Consider the following 16,832-nt stretch of genomic DNA (forward strand, 5'->3'; position numbering starts at 1 on the left):
CTGCTATAATTACTATCTCCACAGCTTACAGTACATTAGCACATTGGTCAGTGGGAAGAATGCCTCTTACATTGCTGGCCATTGGGAAGGCTGCCACCCTTACAGATAGCCAAAAAGCTCATTGGTGTCACCTAAACTGACCCGAGATTCACAAACTGCTCATTGCTCAAGGAACCCCTAGTAACCTCTGAAGGAACCCTGATTCAGAAAAAACTGGTCTACAAACCATATACATACTCATATGCTTTACATGCTATACTGGTATCATTTGGGTAAATACCGCCTTTTTTCAAAAGCACAATGAAAATAAAGGAAGGACTTGATGGTATTAATTAGCAGCATGCCGGTGGATTACAATTCCATGATTGCATCGGGGGAATGGATTGGGCAAATTGCTGGTGGAGTAGATGTTTCATTATTTGCTAATCTCTATATGTTCACAGCTTATTTTCACTAAAACCATAATGAGACTGTCTTAATGTAGAAATCACTTTATTCCTCTGAAGGAATGACCTTACATTCATGTGCAAGTTGTATTTATTTTATTTTTTTATGTGTTCAAGGTAAATGACTTCCAGTTTGCTGGTTTCAGTCGGCTTTCCAAAACTATTTAACCTCTTGTTCAACTTCTGGCAATACATCATGGTCTTTGGAAATTCATGTGACCTTGAAAGCATCTTTTCCTCCACCGACCTTGTACCCAATCACATTTCCATAATCTGTATGTCAGCCTGGGCTAGTTGTTCACCCCCCTCATGGAGACTTTCTAACGTTTAGGACATAAATAATCTTGTCCTAGTTGTGAAACTAAAACTGTGGCTTGAACACCCACCGATGACCACCCATTATAGATGACCTGTGTAATGTTTATGGATGAACTCCAGGCATACCTGAAAACACAAGAGAGTTCATATTCTAGGGAGTCTAAATTGGTCTTATTTACAATCTCCATTTAAGCACAATTGTAATATTTTTTTATTTTTATGGTTGTGCACCCCTGTAGGGTTTTTCGCTTAACAAATGCCTATGCCTATGCTTTAACAAAGACACCTTTAATTACCTCTAATTACAAATGTTGCTTCCTGCCTCCCACTGCAATGCCCTATGACATACATTTGTCCTTACATAGGCTTTAATTGTTGGAGGAGAGAAGGACCCTGGACCCTGCACTGGAGAGTAGGGTCAAACTCTGTGCAATATAGTATGGAAGAGTAACATTCCCTCCACTCAGCACTGTTCTCCTTATCTAGGCTTTAATTGCTGGGGTTTGTTCAAATACAAACTGCATTGGAAAATAGGGTCAAATTTTGGTGCCCATTGTATTGCAAACTCATTTTTAGACACACTGGGCCTGATTTCATAAAGCTCTCCAAGACTAAAGAAAAAAGACTATTATGGGAGAACCTAAGGTTCCTCCAGAGGTTGTTAGGGGTTCCTTGAGCAATGAGAAATTTGTGACTCTCGGGTTAGTTAAACTGACACAATGATCTTTTTGGCTATCCGTAAGGGTGGCAACCTTCCCACTGGCCAGCAATGTTACTAATCAAAAAGATTGTTCACTTTGCCAACTGGACATTATCTAGTGCTCCATGCATCTAATTCAGTGTTTCTCTACGAGGGTTGCTCCAGAGGTTGCTAGGGGTTCCTTGAGTAATGAGCAATTTGTGCCTCTCAAGTTAATTTACCTGACACATTTTTTGGGTGACATTCTTCCCAATGGTCAGCTATGTAGAATGCATTTTTCCTACTGACCACCACACTAATGTACTGTGAGTCTTGGATATAGTAACTAAAGCAGGGATTCCCTGAAGACTTGAAAGTTATTCCAAGGGTTTCCTCATGATAAAAAAATGAGAAAGGTTGATCTAATGGGACTCTAGGCTTGAACTGGGACTTTTTCATCTGCTGGGAACATTAGACATGCACAATAAATGCTGACCACTTTGTAGCCCACATACAAGAGCAATAGAGAGTTAATTGAAAACACTAACAATAGTCTTTCTGAACTTTGTGGTTTTTTGATTGGTTGTGTTTGTTTCCTGAAGTATTTCTTAAGGGTTCTACCAATTTAAGCAGAATAAAAGATCCAGCAGGTCACCATCATTTTTTTAATAGTTTATGTACATGAGCAGATCAGGCCCTTAACTGCACTGGACCCAGTACAGGACCGGTAGCCTAATAGTCTCCATCAATCTCTAGTACAGATTTAGACGGGGAATTGATGCCAGATCTCCAAATTCACACACAGCTGATGAGCACATTATGTTCTTGGAAGCCTTCAGTGATGAAATAGCATTGTATACATACATATTACGAGCAGTCACCAGGCTGGCTGCTGAGTGATCAGAGATCCTTTCATCCACCATATGAAGATCTGTTTGTCATTGATACTATCTGAAACTGAAATCCAGGTAAAAAAATAAATACCCTGTATCTGAGAGTTTATGACTTATAAAACCCAGTACACTGTGCAGCCAGACTGGTGACCTAACTTTTTTTTAACTGCAGCTAAGCAACACGTCACCTTCCTTCCCACAGCATGTTAATGGATAGTGAAGGAGCAGAATTAGGATATTGAGGTAATTTCTTTTCTTCTTTCAGCATGTTCCTTATCAGCACATGTGCATGCAATATACTGGATTGCCTCCTAATACTGTTTCTGCCTCTCCCAGAATTCTTCAGCATAAAGGAGTAAAAGAGGCAATTATACTAGTCATTATACTAGTCATGTTATGTAATACATTGTATTTTCTATTTATATTCATTAATCTTTATTTTTCAGACTGTGCTGATTGCAGATATGATCAGAATGATGAAAAGAATAAGGAAACTGTGAATTGGACTAGATTGGAGAAGATAGACTACCATGGGAGAACCTGGGTGGATTTCTTAAAAATTAGTTGGCAAATGTTTTCAGTCCTGGACCAGATCCAAGTTTGCTGGATCACCCAGGTTCCCCTATGATAGTCTATCTTGTTCATTCACAGAGAGCTTTAAATAATCAGACCCATTATGTGTTAGAAGCCACAGCAAATCAAACACAGCCTGGATTATTTTTAAACTGATAGACATTCAGCGTTGTCTAGCTTTTTCCTTCCAAGTCTTGCTGGCCTGGCTTTTCATTCAATGAATTTCAGCCCTTTGAACTAGGCAAGCTAAGTATCATTTGTGGATGTTACCTGGGTCATTCTGCATAAAGGACAGTGCTGTGATTTTTTACAGGAATCTCTGTTTTGCACCCAGCAGACACGCTCTCCCTCCACGCATTATCTGCCTCCATTACACAAAGATGCCCAGCTACCACTGATATTGTTCAGTTTAATATAAAGTGAGGCCTGGAGGCGTTCGAGTAACAGGAGGCTAGGAGGAAGGTTGGCATGACTAATGGGGGTGAAGGAGAAGCATACATTAAGGATTGTTTGAGGGGAAGGGTCAGGTAAAGTGGTGAGGATTGGTGGTAGGATATGAAAGGGTGGAACAAAATAGGAGAAGGAACAGGAAGTGGGGATCAGTTTTAGTGTATAGTGAGGGGAACAAAATTCCCACCTGCCCTCCACTATGCATGGGTGGTAATTGGGGTTTTTTTGCTTTGTAGATTGGGGCAGCTTGAGGTCCTCTGGGGTGGTAATGGGGACCTGGTGGTTATGGAGTGTGGAGAAACATCTTAGGTATGCTGTCCTCCTAAAGGAGGTGGCGGATCTTTTAATATCTTTTTTAATATCAATACATGATGATGACGAAGAAAAAAAAGTAATCAGAAAAGACAAAATATTATCAGACAGACTCTTAATACTTTTATCTTATTAGTTTGATGACATCCTTTTTAAATAAAAATAACCATTGTTATTTATAAAGAATTCATTCATATTATCTTACACATTAGCACATTTTCTTTACATATCATCTAGCCCTATTAAAGGTGAAATCTGTCGTCAGTTCTAAACCAGCCTCAGTCCATTGAAATGTATTTTATCATCGGCTTTGACCTGATGTAACCTGCTCTAATACAACACACATGTCTCAAACTCTTCTCTCCATCTTCATGACAGCTGAAAAACATGAGAGACAGAAGGCTCTGAGACCTCCAGTAATTCTCCGTCTTGTTTGTTTTCAGTGACAAATTATACATAGTTAAATCAGTAAAACCTCACTCTGTGAAAACACACAATACAGGTACAATGTTTTCACATTTCTCTGAACTGCCAGGGTCTTGTCCATAGCTATTAAGATTTTATCATGACGGAAGTCAAACCATTTCCATACAGATTGTCTGATTTAACTTAAAGTCTAACCCCAGTCTTTGAGCTTTTCAGTAATAAGCTTGGTATAAACACATCACAATTTTCACCAATGTCATTTTATTATTCTGTACATTTTATTTTGCTGCCTATTAGTCTGTAAGCTGTAATGAGCAGCACCTTCACACCTTTATTATCCTGTTATCGTATTGTTAACAAGGTGTGTGTACCTTATTGCAAAGAACTATGGAATATGGTTGCTTATAAATAATGTATATTATTTGAAAGAATCTTGTGTTTATATAAAAAATTGGCTTTTCTGTTTTTTCTGTAAAATGTTTTTAGTTGGGAGAATGCTTTCTTTTTTAACTTTAGTCTTTCCAGCAACATATTGATATAATCCCCTTCCTTTTCCTCCTCTTCCCTAGTATTTATATGGTTTTGTCTCTTAAAGGCAGAGAGAATGGGCACACATCACAGGAGTCAATGCATTGTAGGACTTTTAAAGTAGACATTTCTTATGGTTGCTGTGCCAGACATGATTATTCCTGCCCAAGTCAGTCGTGCACAGGGGTCCACTGTTGGCTAAGTTATCCACTATGTGCAATAGTGCTAGGTAATATTTAAAAATGCTTTTGGAACAAGTTGTTTTTAGTGGCCACGGAAAATGAAAATCTAACCCAATTCCCACTTTGAAAGCTACTCTGACCTGGAATGAGAATTTGATCAATTTGACTTCCATTTGGACATTAATATACCCACCATTGACAGGTAGAGTAGACCATGGCCAATGACAGCTGTCATTGCTCAAGGTCTGGATTGGCTGAACCGTACTATAAATAAAATTGACATGTATAGTAGGCCACTCTAGATAGGCTATGCCATATTTTACTTGTCAGTATAGTCAGTGAAATTTGTCAGTAATTTGTATTCCAACTTGATGTAAATTACAAATAAGAATTTCCAATCCCGAGTAAACGTCTTGACTGATATGGCTAGATTCAATCAAAGTCAAAATTTTTTGTCTTCCAAGCACCTCTACTTGTATTTCAAATTACCAGCAAACCCTTAAAATCTAAACATCAGTTCAGGATAGTGTTGGTCTTTGAACCACCTTGTGGTTAAAGCATATAGCATACTATTGTAGAAGAAAACACGATTTCCTGCCATACCATACATCAAAAAGAGACGTCTTCTATCTGTTTACACTTCTCCAGAATGGTGGTGGGCAGAGAGATTGAGCCCAAGGTCACATAGATAAATATTTCTGCTAGTTACAGGTCTGTAATCTCTCACAGTCCTGTACTGTCACTAAGAAGTGACCTTCAAAGCATTAGAAGGTATAATTCTGCAGTGAGCAAGGAAATTATATATCCAAGGTTGCAAGTCAATAGCAAAGACGATTCATTTGTGTGATGTTATGTCTTGTGAGCGTTTCATGAATCTATATTTTGCATGTTGTTATCCTGGCACATTTGTATTGTTTAAGCATAATTTGTTACTTTCAATACTTTGAAAAAGTGATCTACACTGGGGGCCTAGACAGGCAATCTTTATTTCAGAATGCTGTCACTTGATGAGGAAGAAGGCTTCATCAATCCTGTATGAGCTCCAAAACACATACAACTTGGAGCTTACACCATTTTTTATGCCTGTGAGTCAAATGATAGGGGAGTATAGAGAAGGGGTCACAAACTTTAGTGTGTTCATTTTACTGCTACAATAGAAGAACAAGGGAGTCAGGCCCTATCACTTGTACAAGAAGCCTAAAACTTACCTCTCTTTCATGCAACAATTCAGACTTTATGTTCTTCATATGTGTGTGCTGTTGCAATCTCAAAACTTCTGAGTGCTGGACACCATTTCTGGGTGCTGGGCACTGTGGTTCTTCCTGCTAGCCATATCACCCAGTGCAAATGTGATAGAGGATGTATCATCTGCCGGAGAGGTAAGTATTCATCTTCTTGTATTGCAGGCAACAGCTTGTTGTATACCCCTAATTAAACAACAGGGTCCCTTTAAAAGATTGAAGCTTCCAGCACACAGTGTCACTAAAACCCAGCAAATTGCAAACACACATCATTTCGGATCTTGATCCAGACGTTTTCTAAACATTGGAAATGCTTGAAAGTGAAGCTAATACGACCTTGATTTTCTCATTTGCTGTGATGTGTTCAAAGGTAGAATGCAGATGTTTGATTCAGCTGTGTCAGGAATTAGTATGATGCCCATTTGGGAGATATTGAATGCAGTCAAATGGTAAGTCAGCCAGCCAGCCTTAAAACGGAATAAATGCATGGACATTGAGGGAAAGCCTGCTTTATGGGAAATTCCATCTTTTTTCCTATTTAAAACAGAAAGTCTGAGGTTACAGCCTTTGTCAGATTTAACTTTCTGTCCAGGTTTCTGTTGCCGAATGTGTCCCAAACTTTTTATCTCAAAGACAACTGAAAGAAAACATTTCTGAACAGGGACCTAGACAATAATATAATCTCAACAGAGGTATTGGTGTACTAAAGTCCCTCCAGAAAAGCAATTTTCATCTCATATGAATGCCTGACTTCTCTTTGTTTTTTCTTTTAGTACAACACTAAAAGTAATTACATGAATTTAGCAAGTTGATATTCCCATTAAAAGTCAGGTAGGAAGAGATTTAAGGAATCAGGACAGTGATGGACTCCATGTTTCTGTCTTCCAGAGATATATAGGACACTGCAATCAAATGAATGCCAATTTTTTTCTGAGCAGAAAACTGTGTTGCCATATGTATTCAAGCCAGTTGCGCAATCCAACATACACCTCAGTTTAAACAGAATGCAGCATTTTTTGAGCGGCAGCAATATCTCACCACCATTACTACTGTCATTGGTTAGCAGTCATCAAAAGACAGGCTCACCTTTGACACCACCAGCAAATAAGATTCCCCATTATCTTCTTCCGGCCTTCTTATTGGCTGGCCGGCTGGCTGGCATCCGGCCTTCTTATTGGCTGGATGTGACAGACACTGTCCTGCTTTTGATGACAATCAGCCAATGAACATGCTCATTGCTGTTTTCATTGCTCACAAACAGTGGTAATTATGATAATTGAATGTACTTGCAAGCAAAACCAATAAACCAGAAAACATATGTATTGAATCATGCTTTTGAATAGAACATATAAATATCTACTGTTTTCAAAAGACATCCAGAGTTCAGGTACACTTTATCTTCATGTTTAAAAATATTGTGATCCAGGTGGCAACATTTTAGACCAAATCTTCTATAGAGTTTCCAGCAATTCTCCAAACCTGGGTATTCTGTTGTGTAAAAGACAGATCAGTTATGGCTCTGGCCCTTGGAGTCTCATAAGCACTACTGCTGCCTCATCAAAGAATGAATGGCCCTGCTATCCAATAGGCACTAAATCTAATGTTCGGGCATTTTGGGTAAATAGCTAACTGTTTTTTTCTACTCTAGGTAACCCCAAGCTGCCCTTTGCTACAAAACAAACATTCAGAATCAGCAACACAAAATAAGGGAATTTTTAAAGGGTGAACATAATTTAATTGGTGTACCACTCTTGTTTGGTTGCCGGAACACTGAATTTCTTGCTGGGGTTCAGACACCTGAGGAACTCTATTGGCACTATAATCCCACCAGCAATCCCAGTTTCATCCAACTGCAGTGCATACCAAAATGACAGATACTGATGTCACATTTCCATGATGGGCACAAGAAAATGTACAATTAAAAAGTATGTAAGTCTAGTTGGGGAGAGTTTACTTAACTTCCTAATAAAACACGAAGATTGGAGAAATCTTCCTTACATCTTGTTCTGATGACAAGAGTCACCAAAATATAACTGAATATTAAAGTTTCAAAATAAAGACTACAGAGACTGTTGATCTAAAGACCATCCAATTTTCTCACCGGATCTGGAAATATTTTTCCCTCTGTAGGAGCAAATTGAGCCATTATAAGACAATATAAGGTTTTTTGCCTTTCTCATGATTAACTATATATGTATATTTATATATATGGTTTCATCTGGGATATGCTGATTTGTAGTATACCTATTTCCTTAGGATTGAACATGATGAACTTATGCATTTTTCAACCTGACTATGTAACAAATACAGAGTGAATATCCCCATGCTATACTTTAACATTTGATAATGCAAGCCAGTTGCAAAGTAATGGCGTTGTTTTGGAATTTTGGTAATAGAGAACTAATGCAGGAGAGTCCCTGTAATAGAGGCACCAAGTAGTGAACTATTCAGGTCAATATAAATGTGTCACATTTGGGTGGCTCTGACCTGCTAATGTTTATTTCTCAGTGGTAGCTCTTTTACATAAAAGATAACCCAGATTTAGGAGTTACTGCTTCTTTAATGACTATCATCTGGAATGTTAACCACAAATTCTGAACACTCACATCCATTTTGTATTTCATCAAAACTTTTATCCTTGATGAAACACAGTATACTTTTTCCATAGCTAAGCTACCGAGAGTTGTTTTAAAAACCACTTATAACCGCAGCCATTTTTTTCTCCCTAAACCTCTGAAAGCACAGACATAAACTACGCTATATATTTAGCTGTCCTCAGAACAGACACGTTTTATTTGATTTGATAGAATTTATTGTGACAAGAGGTATAACTTTGAGATCTACAGGAAACTTGGCCCGGGATAATCATTTAATGTTTCCGGAAAGTGTCATATTAAAACGGCTGACAAAACATGAAAAACGAGCGCAATTGTGTTGCATTGAGTAACGCATTTGACATAGAAAGTTTTTTCTTCAAGTGGGATGGAGACAAACCAATATGTTTATCATGTGGCTGAAGTCAATGGGTTATTTTATTTCAATATATTTTTTTTTTGTAAAACAGATATCCAGCATGTGGTAGATTCTTTTACTATATTATTATTACTATCTATTATTCTACTATTGTTTTTCTTCCAGTCATAAAAATGTACTTAACAGATTTTTTGGCTTTTCCATCTAACATCATTAAGTTTATGGAAGTGCAGAACTTGTGTCAATAACAGAGTATTACAGTATATTGGTCAAAAGCTGATTGTAACATATTTATAATGGAAAGCACAGATGTACCTCCATTGTTATAATAGGCGACTCTTGTATTCACATTATTGGATCATTTCACTTGGTGCACAGGTTTTGGCTTGCCAATAATTTTAAACTTTGTTTATAGGCCCCAGAACTATTATTACATGAAATTTGTGTCAATTAAAAATTCACACCTTTAACCATTATGAAGGATTTTATAAGCAATCTTTCATGGCGGCTGCAAAAGCAAAGCTGGAACACATAAGGGTGGGACCACTCAAAACTCCCAGATGGGCAGAAACAGAGTCAGGTCAATTGTAGAAAACAGAAACAGAGAAGTCAGGCTTTACAGTTTAAATAAAAAGTTTCTTTTACAAATAAATCACATTCTGGTAATATTTAGAGTATTTTGTGAACAACAGAAATCCTCCTTTTTTAAGGCTCTCTGATTTCTGAAGAGTAAATGATTCAGACTATAGTATATGAACTGACCTAGCTGTCTACATGAATTGCTGTTAGTTTTGCATCTGTTTAGACAATCAGATCCATCCATGCACCACAGCCTGAATTATTGTCCTCTTTATATACTATATTCCTGATGAAGCGGGAGTTTCTGTGGTCCCTGAAACATGTATTTTTATTGAAATATTCAGAGGTAATAGACAAACCTTTTTTCTTGGATCTTGACTATGAATTAATATTCATTAAACTTTATTCTTTCCACTTTTAAACACCAGGCTCATTCTGGAATAAAAGCTACTTTTTGCTTTTTCCACTTAAGATTGACTGCAGCCACATGATAAACATATTGGTTTTTCTCCATCCTACTTGGAAAACAAATTTGAACTTTCTATGTCAAACGCATTATTTGCAGGCCGAGTTTCCTGTACATCTCAAAGTTATACCTCTTGTCAATGTTTACCAAAAATGTACACATTGTTCACATTTAAGGTTTTTATTAAAATAAAAAAATAAGGAGCAAAAGTGTATTTGCATGTTTGAAACGTGTACATTTTGGGTAAAAGTTGGAAGAGAACATTTCTAAATAGACCCCTAAAACAACTGTACCCTCAGAATTTCACTACAAAACCACTTAACAATTCTGTGAGATCCAATACCACTTAAACTTCATAAATTATCTTGGACTTTTGGCAGAGAGTCGTTACTTTTGTAGCATTAAATACATTAGACCAGTCTTTCTCAACCCTTTGAGAAACTCCTACGATACATTTCAGGTCTTGGGAACTCTTAATAGAATCAACCTATTAAGGTTCAGAAGGAAAAAAGCCTCCTAAATTGTTGTCCAGTGGAAAGAATGTCCCACTTACATTGGCGACTAGAATATTATTTTTATGTACAACTAAAAATATAATTAAGGTCATGCGGTTGGCTCTACCAAGTCATGTTGACCCCTAAAACGAAGGGATCGTCAAATAGGAGGTTATTAGCCATAGTTTAAATGACCCTTTCCAACTCCTGGAAAAACCCTGGTGTTCCGTGAATCCCTGGTTGATAATGGATGCAGTAGGTCTGTGTTTTTCAACCAGGGTTCCACCAGAAGTTGCTAGGGGTTCCTTGAGCAATGAGCAGTTTGTACTGCTCAGGTCAGTTTAACTGACACCAATGATCTTTTTGTCTATCTGTAACGGAGTTATTCTTCCCATTAGCCAGCAATGTAAGAGACATTCTTACTTTGACCACCACACTAAAATCTTGTGAGATCTGAGTATAGTCGTTATTGTCTGGGGTTCTCCAAGACCTGAAAGGTATTTCAAGGGTTCCACCATGTTAAAAAGGTTGAGAAACACATTAGGCTATGACTACGACAGGGACAATAGAGTGTGAGCTACTCTGTGATACAGTTCATAATTAGGGATGAGCGAGTTTTTAAAACTCAATCTCGCGTGCGAATTTGGCCTTTCTTGCTTAACAAATTTGTAGGCAAGAATGGATAGTGTATATTCCCTGATCAAGCTCGAATCAAAAAAAAAAAATGTTTATTAAAAAAAAAAAAAAAAAAAAGATCGTGGGCTGTGCTGATCAATGAATGCAGCGCCAGCTCAGTGTGCGATCCCCGCTTTCCTCAGCCAATCAGAGAGCACTCGAGGTTTTGAATGGGGAGACATGTTCCCATTTAACCCCTGGTGCCGGGGATCACAAATTGGATTCCCAGGGGTGCAAGAATGATTGCAGCCCTGGGAATAAACTGCGATCCTGGGGCACTAGAGGGTAATTAACCTCTAGTGCCCGGGGATCGCAGTGGAACTGCAGATGAACTCTCAATGGAGTTTTTCCATTGAGAGTTCATTTGCAGTTCAGTTCCCACGGTCACCTTTTCAGCCTTATCAGTCTGGAGAGCGTGGGAACTTTGCGGTCACAGCTGATTGGGAGAGGCACGCAAGAGCCTCCAATCAGCTGTGACTGCAGGTGAACTTTCAATGAAGTTTCTCCATTAGGAGTTCATCTGCAGTTCCTCTGCGATCCCCGGCACTGGAGATTAATTAACCTCTAGTGCCGGGGATCGCAAACAGGAGGATTCCCAGGGCTGCAAGAATGATTGCAGCCCTGGGAATCCACTGCGATTCCGGGGCACTAGAGGTTAATTAACCTCTAGTTCCGGGGACCGTAATAATTTTCTCGATCTTCCGATGGTTTTGCGAAATCGGTTCGCTGAAATCCCTATTCATAATCTGACTATGAACTCTATATAAATAATAATGTTAATAATTAGTATCATCATAATATTTAATCAGTTACTTGCTCTTGAGGTGTTCTTATGCTTTCACACATTTTCCAGTTACATTCTAACCTGCCACACAAGCTGCACATTTTTTAACATCACCATCCAATCATGGGGAATCCTGTTGCACAGAATATTTGACTGCACCATACCTCCTCACTGACATTAGCAGTATCAGTCACTTGTCTTTATTCTGTGATTGTAAATTACGTCCCTCAATCACAGCCTCTATTACAGGGAGTGTTCTGGTGACAGAATCTATAAAGGTAATTATGTTTGGCCTAGTATGAAGGAATGTCTGATTATGCAATTTCAATTTAATTTCATGTTTTCGCTGTCGTATATCATAACCACTAATGCAAATGAGTGTGAGTGTAGCGGCATCAATTAATGCGTTTCATAGCTCGGGACTAAAGTAAACACCTTTTCAGCTCTTTGAACACCGACCAACTTGTGTTTTATTTTTATTTATTTATTTTTTTTCCTAAATAAGCATCAGTTGTTTGTTGTTGGGATTTCTTTAGTTGAGTGCCAAATCGATTTATCCTTGGCTGCTACAAGCACATGTGGTGGTCACAATCTCAGCAGAAAAAGAAAAAAAATTAAAGCAGAAAGTCTTTCTGTCTCTGTAACCTGTATTCTTTTAGCTTGCAGGCTTTTACAAATTTGACACACACATGAAAATGATTTACATTGAGGGCTTTCCATCATCTACAAATAAACATGTATAGTACATGTTTGTTCGTAGACAATGGAAACCCATGTTGGCCAAGTATTTGTCCTATAAAAAGGCATCAGACCCAGAATTCCAATAGAATCGGACCAGACAATGAGTATGGGACAAAGGATTAGAGCTCAAAAAACGTATTCTGTCTCCATTAATTTCCGAATGTTTTTTTCTGTTCTGGGATTATTTTACCAAAATGGCACACCTGGTAAGATTTTTCTTCAATCAGAAGAACACACATTCTAAAAACATGCAGTTAGTTAATTGGCTGCCCCCCAAATTGACTTTAGAGTGTGTTAGTGACATATGACTATCATAGTGACATTAGATTGTAAACCCTTTAGAAGGAAAGTTAGTGACATGACTATGGACTTTGTAAAGTGCTGCATAATATGTCAGCACTTATTAAATACTAGTGAATAATAATATTAACATATGTTGGTTAGTGGATGGATTTGATTTTACACAGGTAGATGGAGGTGTGAGCAACATGTTGGCTTTGTGAGGGATTCTTGGCATTTACAGAAATAAGTAACTAGATGTCAAATCAATAATTCCACCAATCAAAGATGGTGCATCCATTCATCTTGTTCTGCGTGAAAACATTGTGCAGTTGGAAGAATGATTGTGGGCTAGAATTGCATTGTCAGATTTATACCATGGAATGGTAAAGTAGTTACAATGAGATAGAAAGATGATGGCATCTTTCTACCTTCTGGTACTTGAGAAGGAAATCATGGTTGAGGACTTTAAAAACAGTGAGATCAAAGGGCTCCCAAGCTATGCTGACACCATTATGTTGCGGCTAGTTTATGCCTGTAAAAAATTGGGGCTGGTTTTGATGCCACCACTCAAAGAGCCCATTGAGTGTTCAAGAAGATGGCACTGGTTTATACTGTACCAAATCACCAATGTGGTATTCAGGATGGATACTGACACCCTTGAGTTGAGGTTTATTTATGCCTGCAAGGACTGGGCGCTAGTGTATGTGACCGCTCAAAGAGCCTATTGAGTGTCAAAGAAGATGGCATTGGTAACACTGTACCCAGATAACCAATGTGGTTTTCAGGATGAATGCTGACACCATTGGGTTTAGGCTGGTTTATACCTGCAAGGACTGGGGAACAGTCTCAGATGCCACCACTCAAAGAGCCCATTGGGTGTAAAAAAAGATGTCACTGGTTAATACTGTACCCCTGTCACCAATGTGGACTTTAGGATGGATGCTGATGTCATTGAGTTGGGGCTTGTTTATTCCTGCAAGGACTAGAGCCTAGTCTCTGATGTCACCTCTCAACAAGCACCAATGGGGTCTTCAGAATTGTATGAACCATAATTGCATAATGTTTGTAGAAGATGTAAGAATATGGGGGGCATTTTCATACATGAAAAGAAAGTGTTACCAGCAGGATTACCAAGTGAAAAATAAATCTTGATTAAAAAAAATGTTGCCAGAACATCAAAGGACTGGTAACCTGAAATATATTTCATTTTTGTTCTTTTGTTTAAATACACTTTAATTCATAAATGCATATTAGTAGAAAGTAGTATATAGTAGAATATATATATAATATGTATATAATAACTAGCAGCCTTTTGCAGAGCTACCTAAATCATACATTGTGACTGTACTGAGAGATCTAAACAAATTTGTCAGTCTTCCTAGAAATCTAAACTGGATTCCATTAGGCTTTAGGCATCACCCAATATAACAGAATTATGCTTTATATTTTTTTAATTTTAATTTGGGCAATTGCACTACGTTGCACAGATTATTGTGAAATTCATTTTCACGTGTGCACATTTTAGAGCTTGCTTCCTCTGCCGTGTGCGCCTCTTTATAGAACAACTCTCAACACCCCGAATTGTACAGTCTTTAATAAAACAGCTGGTCACCGGCTATGAAACGCACGTTTAACTATGATATCAAAGTCGCAAGCCAAATTGTTTGGCTCAGCTGTGACAATTAACACCTGATGAAGAAATTAAACTACAGCACCCAAGATGGCCACTAAATACACTCGTTCATCCTCATTCCACAGCTAAGTAAACTGAATTCGGGCTGTTTGTGCATTAGAAGCAGTTTACTAGTTGTATAATTTGCGGTTCTCTCCAAGTAGAATAATTGCGCTGTAAAGGGGCTGAACCTTAAATAGCCTCACAGAAGCCAACAGGACAATGTAGTGTTTCTGAAGGTAAATGTGAGATTCTGTTAATTTGTGGAAAGAACTTTAAAGGGAACCTTTACTGAGAGAAATATGGAAGATTCTGCAGATAGCTTCTCTTTCTGCACATGCTATCCAGCGGGTGATCAGGTTGTTTTAGGGGAAAGAGCAAACTGGGCATTTGCCAAGGGCCCCCACCTTCTCCATTTCCCTAGGGTGACAACTCTACTCCACTATAGATTCAGAACTGTAACCGTTGCCACCCTGGAACATGGAATGTGTTACTGGTATGATTCCAAATAAAAATAAAGGAAAGCCTAAAAAAGCTGGATAACCCAGCTCCACTGATGAAAGTGTATCCTCCTCAGCCTTAAAAAGCTTTAATAAATAAGGCCACTGACCTGTATTCAAATCAAGAGTTAGGATTTTGCTCCAATGGTATAGCACAGTAAAATTGATGTACTTACTCTTCTCTACTGTAATTAATGGGGAACTAAACACAGTTGATATTGGCCTGTACTCATAGTGCCACCATCTCCCCTCTTCTGTCCTTCCGTATCTTGATCTTCAGCCATCTTGATTGGCTGTACAGGCCAGTCCTGGCACTCAAAATGGAAGCTGGGACTGCTGGGTATACCGTCAATGTGTAGCTCAGTAAAATTTGGCAGCTCAGTGGTGCTCAGGCAGGTACGATATCACCTGTCCTGTTCTGCAATAAACAACTGCCTGATCACAAATTTCCAAAGTCCAAAGACTTTAGTTCCATTTTACAGCAACTTTATTAGTAGGGTAAATGTAAAATAAAGGAGCCGCCCCCTGCTCCAAGTTTTTGATTGGACAATGAAGGAGCAGCACAAGATTGCTAAGCATATCTTTCTTCCCCTTCCACCTATCAGCATGCTTCTTGTTCTTGCATGTGCATTCGGCAGGCCTCATTTGCCCTCTTATAATCCAAGGGCTACAATGCAAGTGACTACATCAGATTAAAGACAATTAGATGCACCTAATAAACTTCCATTTACAAATGCATTTATTTTCATGAAAACATAAATGCACATAAATGTTGTTTGTGTTATAGCTCATTGTTCAATAATATAATTATACAGAAATCTTTGTTTTGACATGAATTTCCTTTTCAAAACAGCTCCAGTAAACAGCAAGGTAGAAATTTCCTACCACATCTTGTCCAACAGCAATGTACTGCAGACCATACGGGCAGGTACTCCGGGCTTTGCTACAGGTCACTGCTTTACAGGAAACATAGCACGCAATGTCAACATCATAAAAATCACCTACAGTAACACGAGGTAGTGAGTCATCGGCATGACCAGTGAAAAGAGAACAAAAAAAAAGTTGTGCAATGCATAGCCTTAGATACGGTGGGCCGGGTGGAATTTTTAGAGAGCAGTTTGGGCACATCACTGTGGTTTACGATTGCACACACCTGTTCAGAACAGAGATTTTGCAAGAGAGAAAAGGGAAGCTGATGGCGGGTCCCTCTCCTGTCCGCAAAACAAGAAACCACATTTCGTTCTAACAGTTAACAGCTATCTATAACCTTTCCCGATTACATAATTGAACACAACGTTTTTGAAAAACGTGGGTAGGATTGACCTCCTGCCATTAAACTGTAGGTAAGACAGAATTAACATACTGTGTACTGCCATACTGTATGGATGGTCATGAACTGCATTTGTGTAATTAGCAGAACTCCAAGCATTGTGTAAGATAATTACTAATTAGGAAGTCTGGCAGAGGAGAGCAGCGCAATAATATATTATTTTTTCCCCCCTTTCCATCTTACAAGATCTGAAACGAGTAATTAAAGCATGTTTACCTGACTCTCTGTGTCTCGTAGATTTCGGTACACATGCCGAGCAGGAATTAAATGTGAGCTCGCCGAAATTCT

Source organism: Pyxicephalus adspersus, chromosome 7 (assembly GCF_032062135.1).
Source record: "Pyxicephalus adspersus chromosome 7, UCB_Pads_2.0, whole genome shotgun sequence".
NCBI classification, from domain to species: Eukaryota; Metazoa; Chordata; class Amphibia; order Anura; family Pyxicephalidae; genus Pyxicephalus; species Pyxicephalus adspersus.